Consider the following 11,809-nt stretch of genomic DNA (forward strand, 5'->3'; position numbering starts at 1 on the left):
GGTAGCACATATAAGTCCATTCCTCGGCTTTCTTTGCCCTTGTGGACCACCTTTACCTCTATCTTCCCGATGGGGTATACTCTTTGCCCCGTGTGTGTTTTCAATACAATCTCCGTATCCCGTAGGGGAATATGTGGGAATAACCTTTTGTAATCTTGCTTATTCATGACCGTCAATGCCGATCCAGTGTCCAATTCCATCTTCACTTGGACTCCTGCTATCTGAAGTGTGACCCAGATTGTTTGGAGGTCTGCTTCATTACCAACATTGTGTACTCTTAGACTACCCAGTTCATTACTGCTGGAGTCTGAATTTGACTTCTGTTCGTTCGAACTGTTCTCTGTCACCTTGTGTACCTTTCTGTACTTTTCCTGCGGTGACTTTTTGTTGCTGGTCTTCTTTCCTGACCGGCATACTTTAGCTATCTGCCCAAGCCTGCCACATTTTCTGCATTCCTGATTTTTGAACCAGCACTGGTTCTGATCGTGCGTTGTCTTTCCACAACGATAACAATTTACTGTACCCAAGACCATTTGATTGGTGCTGAGTTCCGGTGACCGTAGCTACATTTCTGCAGTGCCTCTCGCTGCGGCTTCGTACGATGCTGCAATAGTGACAGCTTTATCAAGCGTAAGATCATTCTCCTCAAGCAGTCGCTTTTGTGTTCCTTCTTTTAACAATCCACACACAAATTTATCTCTCAGCGCATCTGCTAGTCCTGTTCCAAACTGACAGTACTTTGATAGCTTACGCAGTTCAATTAAAAATTCAGCGTTGCTTTCGTCTTTCAGCTGCGTTCTTCTGTAAAATTTAAATCGTTCCGCTATCATCAGCGGCGTGGGGTTTAAATGATTTTTCAGGACAGTAACAATATTCGCGAAAGTCTGATCCGACAGTTTATCTGGTGACAGAAGGTGCTTCAATAGCCCGTATGTCTTCGCACCCATTGAGCTTAATAAGGTTAGTGCTTTCTCATCATCTGGTACCTTATTTGCTTTACAATAAACTTCCATGCGTTCTACATACATGGTCCAATCTTCGATATCGCTATCAAAGGTATTAATGTTCCCATGTTTAGGCATCCTTGCAAGTTTTTAAATTTTTCTTTTTCTCAAAATGGCGGCTTCCCGCGCTTGTCTTCTTCCCCCGCCTACTAAAATGGCGGCTTCCCGCGCTTAGCGGTCTTTACCGCGCTCGTCTTCTTCCCTCACCGACTACAATGGCGGATTCCCGCGTTTGCCTTCTTCCCCCGCTGGCTGCAATGGCGATTGCCGTGCTGCTGCCGTTCTCGCCTCCCCAGCGGTTCTCAATTCCCCGACGCTGCTTTTACTCCCCCGCATGCAGCCTGGTCCTTTACACCAGCTGCGTTTGAGTTCTCCGCGGCTCTCGTGCCTTAAGCTGCCCCAGTTGCTGCGCCTCTCGGCCTCGATTGCAGCCCGGCCCTTTTCACCGGCCGTGGTCGAGTTCTCTGCCCTTTTTCCTCCGTTTTCCCTCCCCCACTCCACAGTCAACGCGGCCGACTTTCTGCTCGTGTCGCTGATCGGCTTACCCACCACCGTGGTAGAAGGGATGATCACTGCCTGTCGCTGATGGAGGGCTTCGTGGTCAGAATTTTTCTTTTTAACCCGGGTTCTCGATGCCTCCCGTGCGATGGTGCTCAGCAGGATGATGAGGGCGGATGCCTCTTCTCGACGCCCGTTCTGAGGACGAAGCTGCCTTGGATGTAAAACTGCCGCAGGGTAAGATTGGACTCGTCGCCACTGTTAAGTCTGTGTGTCCCAGTTATGCTTATTATAAATCACTGGACACAGACCACAAGAATAACTTTAACAGGTCTTTACTATTCGGAGGTCAGGGCTGAACTGCCCAGCAAATCCCTACACAACACTTATATACCGGTGTGGTCACCACCGGTATTACAGTATACAGCAGCCAAGAGAAAGTAGTACATCTCTTAAGGTAGTTCTCTTAAGGTGGAACAGGTTACATACACCACAATGTGCTCCTGGGACAGGATTTCCAGAAACAACACAAAAGACTCACTTTCGAGTTTGGAGGGTCAAAGCCAGAGCTTACTATTTCCAAAGTACCGTTTTGTGCGCTTTCGGCGGCTTCGCTCGACGAGCCCTCCTTGTTTGCCAATCTTTCCCCCTGATGTAAGCCCATAGTCACTAAATCACGACGTTTCAGCCAAGATGATCTATCCTTTATCAAGGCAGAAATCTCTCGCCTTCTAGCTGACAGTATCATTGAGCCATGTTCATCTTCCTGGCGGGCTCAAGTTGTCATTGTTAAAAATCCTCTGAAGCATCACAAGAAACGGCTTTGCATCAATTACTCGCAAACTATTAACCAGTATACCAACCTGGATGCCTACCCACTACCACGCATCAATGACATGGTCAATAACCTTGCCAACTACAAGGTATTTTCAACTTTTGATTTAAAGAGTACATATCATCAAGTACCGTTAAAGGACTCTGACAAAAAGTATACAGCCTTTGAGGCCAATGGTCGGCTTTACCAGTTTTGTCGCCTTCCATTCGGGGTCACCAATAGGGTGGCCGTCTTTCAACTGGCAATGGATAGCCGAGTCAAACAGGAGAACTTAACGGACACTTTTCCATATCTGGATATCACCATTGCTGGTCATGACCAGAAGGAGCATGATGCCAACCTCCAGAAATTTTTTGATGTTATCCGTCATCGCAACTTAACCTTAAATGAGTCCAAATCTGTGAAATCAGTACCATCAGTCAACATCCTTGGCTACTGGGTGGGCAACAGTGTCATCAAACCAGATCCGGAGCGACTCCGTCCACTTCAGGAGCTCCCTCCCCCTACGAATCTCGGCTCTCTTCGTCGGGCCCTCGGCATGTTCGCCTATTATGCGAAATGGATACCCCACTTCTCTGACAAGGTCCAGCCCCTGCTTCACGCTAAGTCATTTCCATTGGAGGCAACGGCTATTCAGCTTTCAACCTCCTCAAGCGACAACTAGAAAAAGCCATGCTTCATTCCTTTGATGAATATCTGCCTTTCGTGGTCGAGTGCGATGCTTTGGATGTGGCGATCTCTGCTACCTTGAATCAAGGTGGTCGACCCGTTGCATTTCTGTCCAGAACTTTGCAGGGTAGCGAGCTCCATTATCCTCCTGTCAAGAAGGAGGCTACGGCCATCATCGAAGCAGTGCGTAAATGGAGTCATTTTCTCGCTCGCTGCCATTTCACACTTATAACCGATCAGCACGCCGTGGCCTTTATGCTGGATAATCACAATCACACTAAGATGAAGAATAACAAAATACAACTCTGGAGGATAGAATTGGCTGCCTTTGGATACACCATACATTATCCACCCGACAAAGAGAATGTGGCCCCGGATACCCTCACGCGGGCATTCTGCTCTTCTATGTCAACTTCGATTCTGGCGGATCTTCATACTGACTTATGTCATCCTGGCATTACCCGTATGTTGCACTTTGTGCGATCTAAAAATCTCCCATTTTCTACGGAAGATGTGAAAAAAATGTGCTCCTCCTGTAAAATTTGTGCGGCGTTAAAACCGCAATTCTTCCGTCCATCAGATTGCTTGCTCATACACGCTATGCAGCCTATGCAGCAACTCAGCATTGACTTTAAAGGGCCATTGCCTTCCTCAATGCAGAACACCTACTTACTGACTATGGTGGACGAATATTCACGCTTTCCCTTTGCATTCCCCTGTCCCAATATGCTTACTTCCACAGTGATCAAATGCCTTGATAAAGTATTTTCCCTTTGCGGTACGGCCAATTCCATCCACTCTGATCGGGGTCCCTCCTTCATGTCAAGCAAACTCAAAAGTTATCTCTCCCAACGGGAAATCGCCACAAGTAAATCTGCACCGTACCATCTCATCGGTAACGGACAGGTTGAGAGATACAACGCTATCATTTGGAACGCTGTTCGTCTTGCGCTGAGGTCACGCAATCAACCAGACCAGCAGTGGGAAACTATGCTCCCTGACGCGTTGCATTCCATCAGGGCTCTCCTTTCTACTTCTACCAATGTCACACCTCACGAGCGATTCTTCATCTTCCAGCGTCGCTCCACCCATCGGACGGCTCTACCATCATGGTTGGCAGCTCTTGGCCCCATGCTGCTCCGAAGATTCATCCGATCGTCGAAAACCAATCCTCTAGTCAACGAGGTAGAACTTACAGACGTGAACCCCACGTATGCACACGTGCGGTACCTGGATGGCCGGGAGTCCACCGTTTTGCTCCGGGACCTGGCTCCCTGTCCGGCCGGTTCCGCGGACCCGACTGATGGAGGGACCCGTGGGGATGAGGCCAACACTCTGCGCTCCCCCGAGGATGACGCCCTACCTGGGACATCGAGGGATCTGCCGGCTGCCCCGCTGGATCCGCTTGGGGAGCTGAGCACTCCCCGTGGGATGGCCACCCCGGGCCAGGATGCCGGTCAATCTCCGGCTAACCAATGGGACGAAGCCAGTTCTGCACCTGTGGGGACCCGCACCCAGAGTCACAATCTCCCCAGCCTCCCTCGGGTCGATCAGAGCAACACGGTCCCTGTCGATCCACCGGTACGGATCAAGCAGCCCAGGGACCAAGACACAGTCCGGGGAGACATGCCTTCTGACCATAAACAAAAATCTAAAAGACTGCAGCTATTCGTGGTCCACCTAATCCGTTAAGAGGAAGTCGTCGGACTTCCAAATCTTTTAGGCAGGAAGAATGTTATAAATCTCATCATCACGAAACTACTTATGAAATAACGCTGGACGGCCAGCTGGTGGCGCCGTCCAAGGAGTATAAATACTCGGGCGTCGGCCCCAGCTTGCCAGGGACATTTTGTAAGACAAGGAGCTAGTGAAATAAAACTAGACTTCCATGTTCTGAAACAAGTTGATTAAAGCCTTGCTATATGCTCAAACCAAGTGCGTAGTGAGTTTTATTACGTCAGTATGCACTCTGTTCCTCTGATTCTGGCCTCTTGTGCATCCCTGGCTTCCTTCGCCCACCGTGTTTTGGTGACTGTGTCTTTAGCCGTCTAGGCCCTAAGCTCTGGAATTCCCTCTCTCTCCTCCTTTAAGGCACTCCTTAAAATCTACTTCTTCGACCAAACTTTTGGTCACCTTTCCGAACGTGTCCTTCTTTAGCTCGGTGTCAACTTTTTTGTCTGTGAAGCACCTTGGGATGTTTTACTCCATTAAAGGCACTATATACATGCAAGATGTTGTTGTAACTGTATTAAATAAGCTACAGTGGCTGTAATGGCCTAATTAGCACCGATCACCATGAGTATGACCACCATGAGTGTTTGCCTCAATCCTCCAGTGCCGATCCAAAGCCAAAATTTCTGGAGAAACTCATTATCATGTACTACAGTGATGATAGTGGAGCTTTGAAGTGTTGTTACTGCACTGGAGCAGGCCAGCTGTACACACAGGTCAGGTTTATTTGGAGATTGTAGAGCTACTGCTCAGTGGGGCTCCTATTGCTATTTACAAAACAGAAGAAAACAGCAAATTAACACATATCAGGCTGCCTTGTATATTTTTGTTCCTTTGCAGTTATCTCCAGGATGATGTTGATAATTCACAAATCCTCAATGATAGTGGTTAAATCACAAGGGGGAAAAATTCAGTTGGTAGCGCCACCCGTTAGCACCTTAAGAGTGCGCTAAGTGGGGCGCAAACCAACTAGCGCCCGGGCGCGGCGATATCTGCACCTCTCTCGAAATTGACCGGACATTTTGCGGCGGCGCTAAACAATACCGCCCGGTCTCCCGCGCACGCAGATCTTGACATCATTTGAGAGTGCAATGCACTTGGGGCGCCCCGGACCGGAAATTCAGTGGTGCCCCCCTCCTTTCCGCCTGGCGCTACCAACGACAGGTTGACTGGAACGCTTCCCAGTCGCTGTGGGGCTGGGGGGGGCGCTATTTAAAGGGGGCCTCATCCTGGCTTTTGTGTGGTAGCCATTTTTGCACCACTCATTCTGAGAGAGAGAGAGAGATTTGGAGAGAGACAAAGAGAAAGAGAGACTTCTGCATTGAGTCAACACTGTCTGAGGTAGTTTTGGCTTCTGACCATAACTTTACAGGTACTTTGCTTTTTGACCTTCATAACTTTAATTGCCCAGATACTATGGGGGCTGCAAAATGATGGGAACATCATCCTTCTCCAGCACATTTTGAGGGCACAGAGATGCAGAGAGAGAGTGGCAACCATGACCAGACAGAGAAGGGCCAACAGGCCTCGGTACAGGAGACCTTACCCTCCCAGGGTTTTTCGTCAACAGTTCTCCTACATTAATATGTCTGAGGAGCAGTATTTGCGAAGGCTGCGATTCAGCAAGGAGGTGGTCACTGAGCTCTGCCACTTGCTTCAGCCAAATCTGCAGCCTCAACTGAGGAGCAGGATGTCTCTGTCAGTGGCAGTGAAGATAACAGTGGCTCTCAACTTTTACGCCACCGGCTCATTTCAATCAGCTACTGGGGACATCGCCAATATCTCCCAGTTCACGGTGCATTGCTGCATCCATCAGGTAACAAATGCCCTCTTTAAAAGGAGACGAGAGTACATCTCTTTCCCCGTGACCCCAGACAAGCAGCAAGAACGCGCAACGGGTTTTGCGATGATAGCGGGCTTCCCCATGGTGCAGGGCGCCATTGACTGCACGCATGTGGCTTTGCGGGCGCCGCAAGAGAATGCCAAGGATTTCCGCAACTGAAAGGGCTTCCATTCCTTAAACGCCCATTTGGTCTGTGACCACAGACAGCTGATACTCGCTATCAATGCCCACTTTCCAGGCAGCAGCCACGATGCCTTCATCCTGCGCCAGACTTCTGTGGCAGACCTTTTCCAGGCACCACATCACCCAGGAGGTTGGCTTCTCGGGGACAAGGGATATCCTCTGTGCACCTGGCTGATGACACCGCTCCATTCGCCCAGCACCCCTGCTGAGCTACGATACAACGAGAGCCATCAAGCTACCAGGAACATCGTTGAGCACACAATCGGCGTGCTCAAGCAATGGTTCCGCTGTCTGGACCATTCTGGAGGAGCCCTGCAGTACTCGCCTGAGCCAGTCTCCCACTTCGTTGTTGTGTGCTGCATGCTGCATAACCTTGCAATCCTCAGGACCCAGCCAATGCCACCAGACATTGGAGCACCAGCAGAGGAGGAGGAGGAGGAGGAGGAAGATGAGGAGGATGATCATCAGCAGCACCAAGGCGGAAGGGAGGCACAAAGTGGAAGGGCCGTCCGTCAAAGGCTCATAGCAAGTCGCTTCTAGGCCCCCTCTGAGGGAATGGCTTCTGCCATTCAAACAACCTGAATGAAACCATCCCGCAACCCCTAAGCCGGACAAGGCAACAATGAGCGCAAAGACCAAACATGTACATTTTGAATAGAGACACTTCTTTATTTCACAAACTCTGTGTGTCTCATTTCCGCATGACAAAGTAATAGAAAGAAACACAAAAAAAAGCAGTCATTCACATAACTGGCTCTCACAACCTGGAGACAATATCCAAAACAGTAACAAAAATTTGACCACGAACCTCAGCCTTCAATAAAACAATGAAAAACATTTTGCCACACCTCCTACTTTTTGCCCTTCGAGGGTGATCTGCTTCCCTTGCGAAATTCTCTCCTTCCCACCCTGCAGCTCCTCTGTAATGGGACCCCAGTGGCTGGAGCAAGGCTGGGGGAAGGCTGCCGAGTGTCAGAAACTGAGACTGCAGATGCCCTTGAGGGATGGCCTGGTCCAGCACTGGGCCTGGAGGGCCCGGCTGCCGACGGCACCAACTCTGCATGGGCGGCAGCAATCTGTCTTACAGGTGGTGGCAACTGCAGTGGAGAAGTGCCAGTGGTGGCAGCAGGAATGCTGTCATCTTGAGAGAGGACAGCAACTCCCTGCTCGGCCGACACACTGGCACTCCCACGGGGCAGCACTTCAGCATCCAGAGCAATCTGATGGAGCACAGATTGCTGGCCTGCTGCGGCGCGGTGAAAGCCCCGGGGAAATCTGCCCGATCCAGCGAGGGTGGCAGCAGTCAGTGCTCGCGTGGCCTCAATCTGCGTCTGCATGAGACCAGCCACTGACTGCATTGCAACATTTAGCATTTGCGTGGCAGCCACCTGTGCTACAGCGAAGTGCTCCACACTCCTTGCCAGTGATTCAATGGATTCGGGCAACCTTGCCACTGCAGCCATGAGCTCAGTGTGCCTTTGCTCCGCCTGGGCGCTCATTTCAGCGAGGACCCGCTCCTCGTCTGCGTCCAGTGCAGCAGGACTCGAGGCCATACTCTCCCTCCGGGGAGAAGGCCCCTGAGCTTTCCTACCCCCCTCGCGTTGCTGCAGCCCGCTGGGTCCTGGAGCTTCACCCTAATCAGACCATTCCCCCCTGTTCCCCTCCAGGGAAAGTGTGTCCCCAGTATGGGCATGGGCTGTCTTGGTAGAGGGTGGCGCTGATGGTCTGGTTTCCTCTTCCTCCTCGCCTTCAGCTTCACTCACACTGGCAGCTTGAGGGTCCGTCTCCTCACCTGATGAATCACCATCTGAAAGCAGGGAGGTACAAGAGTGGCTTTAGCGTGAGGACAGGGTGGCAGCAAGGGAGGCATGAGTGCAGCGATTTAGTGATTTGGATTGAAAGTGTCAAAGGCTGCTGTTGTGAGGAACAAGTGGAAGGAGAGAGGACAAAAAGGTGATGACCTTACCATTGCTGTCCAGAATGGGGTCGGTGTCTCCAGTGGTGACGGGACCAATCACCCGGCTTGCCACAATCCTGTGGATGCGCTCCTCAAGATCGTTGAGGGGTTTGAAGCTGAGTCCGCCCTCCACCGGTCCATTGCTGCTGTCTCCTATTATGAGACAGCTTGGCCTGCAAGAAAAAGGATGGCGTCTGAGTAAATATGCAGCCATGATCTTGCCTGAAATGCCTCCCATGGTTGAATAGCCCTTACTGTATGCAGCCATGATCTTGCCTGAAATGCCTCCCATGGTTGAATAGCCCTTACTGTATGCAGCCATGATCTTGCCTGAAATGTCTCCAATGGTTGAATAGCCCTTACTGTATGCAGCCATGATCTTGTCTGAAATGCCTTCCATGGTTGAATAGCCCTTACTGTATGCAAAGTGTGGAATGTGCATGTGTGTTTGATAATGTGCCATAGGTGTTGGATGAGTGTTGGGAATTGGGGCTTTAGGACCCTCTGGCCATAAAGTGAGGTTGAGATGGAGGGATGAAGAGGTTTTGAATAAAAGGCACTCATCCTGCCGACCCGAGTGAGGTCGTTGAACTTTTTCCTACATTGCACATGGGTCCTAGGCACCATGCTGCTTGAGGGGCACTCTCTGAGCCACCTCCCTCCACACTCTTCTGTACTCGCGTGGCAAAGGCCTCCTGCCACTCTCTGGGTACAGAATGGATCTTCTGCGCTCCACCCCGCGAACCAGAGCCTCCAAAGCCCGCTCGCTGAAGTGCTGTGCTCGCTCCTTGGCACTTTCCATAGTGTCTGGCTGCTAGATTTAGCCACAGGTCTGCCCAGGCCGAGATTCAAGGCTCCAGTGAGCAGGGTGTGGCTGTAGAGCAAGATCGACCCTCCCCTTTAAGAGCTGACCGGCGCCAGTGTGTCTGTGTTCAATCGCTAACTGACAGCACCTGCGCTGCGCCCGCCCTCTGAGGTAGCGCCTTGCTCCTCGGCCATAGTGCCTTAAGAGAGTTGTGTAGTGCCTGATTTAGCGCTCCAATCACCTCCAGGGGCGATAAAAGCCAAGTTTGCTGTCGGAGGCGATAATTAGCGCCAGGCGCTAAACTTTGCGCACCGCCAGTAATGGCACCCCATATGGGGCGTTACCGAATTTTTCCCCCCCAAGTGTAATTAGAATTTAACTGTACTTTTCTGTTATTGGTTCAATATCTATGATGATAAATTTGAGATTAATTCCCAAACCTGAGCAGTGATTAAGAGCAAAGCCCATTGCTTACAGTGATTTGGTTGGCCACGGTCGGAATAAAGTAATTTATCGCTTTTAAAAACAGCTGACGGAGTGTGTATAATTTTTGTATTTTGGACTATATATATACTAGCTGGAGTGCCGGGCGGTGCCGAGGGTTTTTTGAGGGCATGTTGCTACGAAAAAAGTAGAAATAATTTTATCTATATATATCAATGAGTCTGTCTGTCTGTCTGTCTGTCTGTGTGGGGGAAGGAGAGAGAGGGAGTGGGAAGGAGAGAGAGAGAGGGGGAAGGAGAGAGAGAGAGGGGGAAGGAGAGAGAGCGAGAGGGGGAAGGAGAGAGAGAGAGATGGGGGAAGGAGAGAGAGAGAGAGGGGGAAGGAGAGAGAGAGAGAGGGGGAAGGAGAGAGAGAGGGGGAAGGAGAGAGAGAGGGGGAAGGAGAGAGAGAGAGGGAAGGAGAGAGAGGAAGGGAAGGAGAGAGAGAGAGGGGGAAGGAGAGAGAGAGAAAAAAAGAGAGAGAGAGGGGGAAGGAGAGAGAGAGAGAGTGGGAAGGAGAGAGAGAGAGTGGGAAAGAGAGAGAGAGAGAGAGAAGGAGAGAGGGAAGGGGAGGGAGAGAGAGAGAGAGTGGGAAGGAGAGAGAGAGAGAGTGGGAAGGAGAGAGAGAGAGAGAGAAGGAGAGAGAAGGAGAGGGGGAAGGGGAGGGAGAGAGAGAGAGGGAAGGAGAGAGAGAAGAGAGCGAGAGAGGGAAGGAGAGAGAGCGAGTGAGGGGGGAAGGAGAGAGAGAGAGGGGGGAAGGAGAGAGAGAGAGAGGGAAGGAGAGAGAGAGAGATGGGGATGGAGAGAGAGAGAGAGGGGGGGAAGGAGAGAGAGAGAGGGGGGAAGGAGAGAGAGAGAGAGAGAGAGAGGGGGGAAGGAGAGAGAGAGAGAGAGAGGGGGAAGGAGAGAGAGAGAGGGGGGAAGGAGAGAGAGAGGGAAGGAGAGAGAGAGAGAGAGAGAGGGGGGAAGGAGAGAGAGAGAGAGGGGGGGAAGGAGAGAGAGAGCCGCCGTTCCTCTGGTCGATGTGTTGCGGGCTGACCCGATGAGCGCCCGATCCACTGAGCTGGAGCCCTCGCCGCTGCTCCCCTGCTCGCTGTCTCTCAGGCCGCGTGGTTCTCTGTTTTCCCGCGCAGCCAGCGAGAGAGAAGAAAACAAAAGAGATGAAGAGAGACGCGACTGAGTGAACGATCTAATTTAAAGCAGTCTCTCCCCTGCCAAAAGGTGAGAGCCGGAGGGAGATTTTGCTAGTGAAGAAGGGCGGCCACCATTTAATTTCCCACCCGGGGAAGGGCTTGGAAAATGAGCCCGGCCGCGGTGGCAGTGCGTGGCCTAGCGCTTCAGGCCTGGCCGGGCTCTCGGGCCGTGACTTACCTCAGCTGAGCTCCCGCTTCGCTTTCGGAGAGAGAGAGACAGAGGGGGGGAAGGAGAGAGAGAGAGAGAGGGGGGGAAGGAGGGAGAGAGAGAGAGGGGGGAAGGAGAGAGAGAGAGAGAGAGGGGGGGAAGGACTTAGAGGGAGGCCGCGTTGACCATGTGCGGCCGAGCGTTTCAGGCCCGGCCGGGCTCTCGGGCCGCGACTCACCTCAGCTGAGCTCCCGCTTCGGGAGAGAGACGGGGGGGGATGGAGAGAGAGAGAGAGAGAAATTCCTGCATCAATACTAATGAATCAACAATTTCCTCACCTCCATTACCATTTTTTTAGCTTCAGGCCCGGCCGGTCTTTAATGGCCGCCACTCACCTCAGCTCAGCTCCCGCTCGGCAGTTTGAAGGATTAGGCCCCGCCCACAAACACCATGACACGCCC

The sequence above is a fragment of the Somniosus microcephalus genome, chromosome 10, assembly GCF_052327205.1.
Source record: "Somniosus microcephalus isolate GS21.2 chromosome 10, FLI_Smic_1.0, whole genome shotgun sequence".
Taxonomy (NCBI): domain Eukaryota; kingdom Metazoa; phylum Chordata; class Chondrichthyes; order Squaliformes; family Somniosidae; genus Somniosus; species Somniosus microcephalus.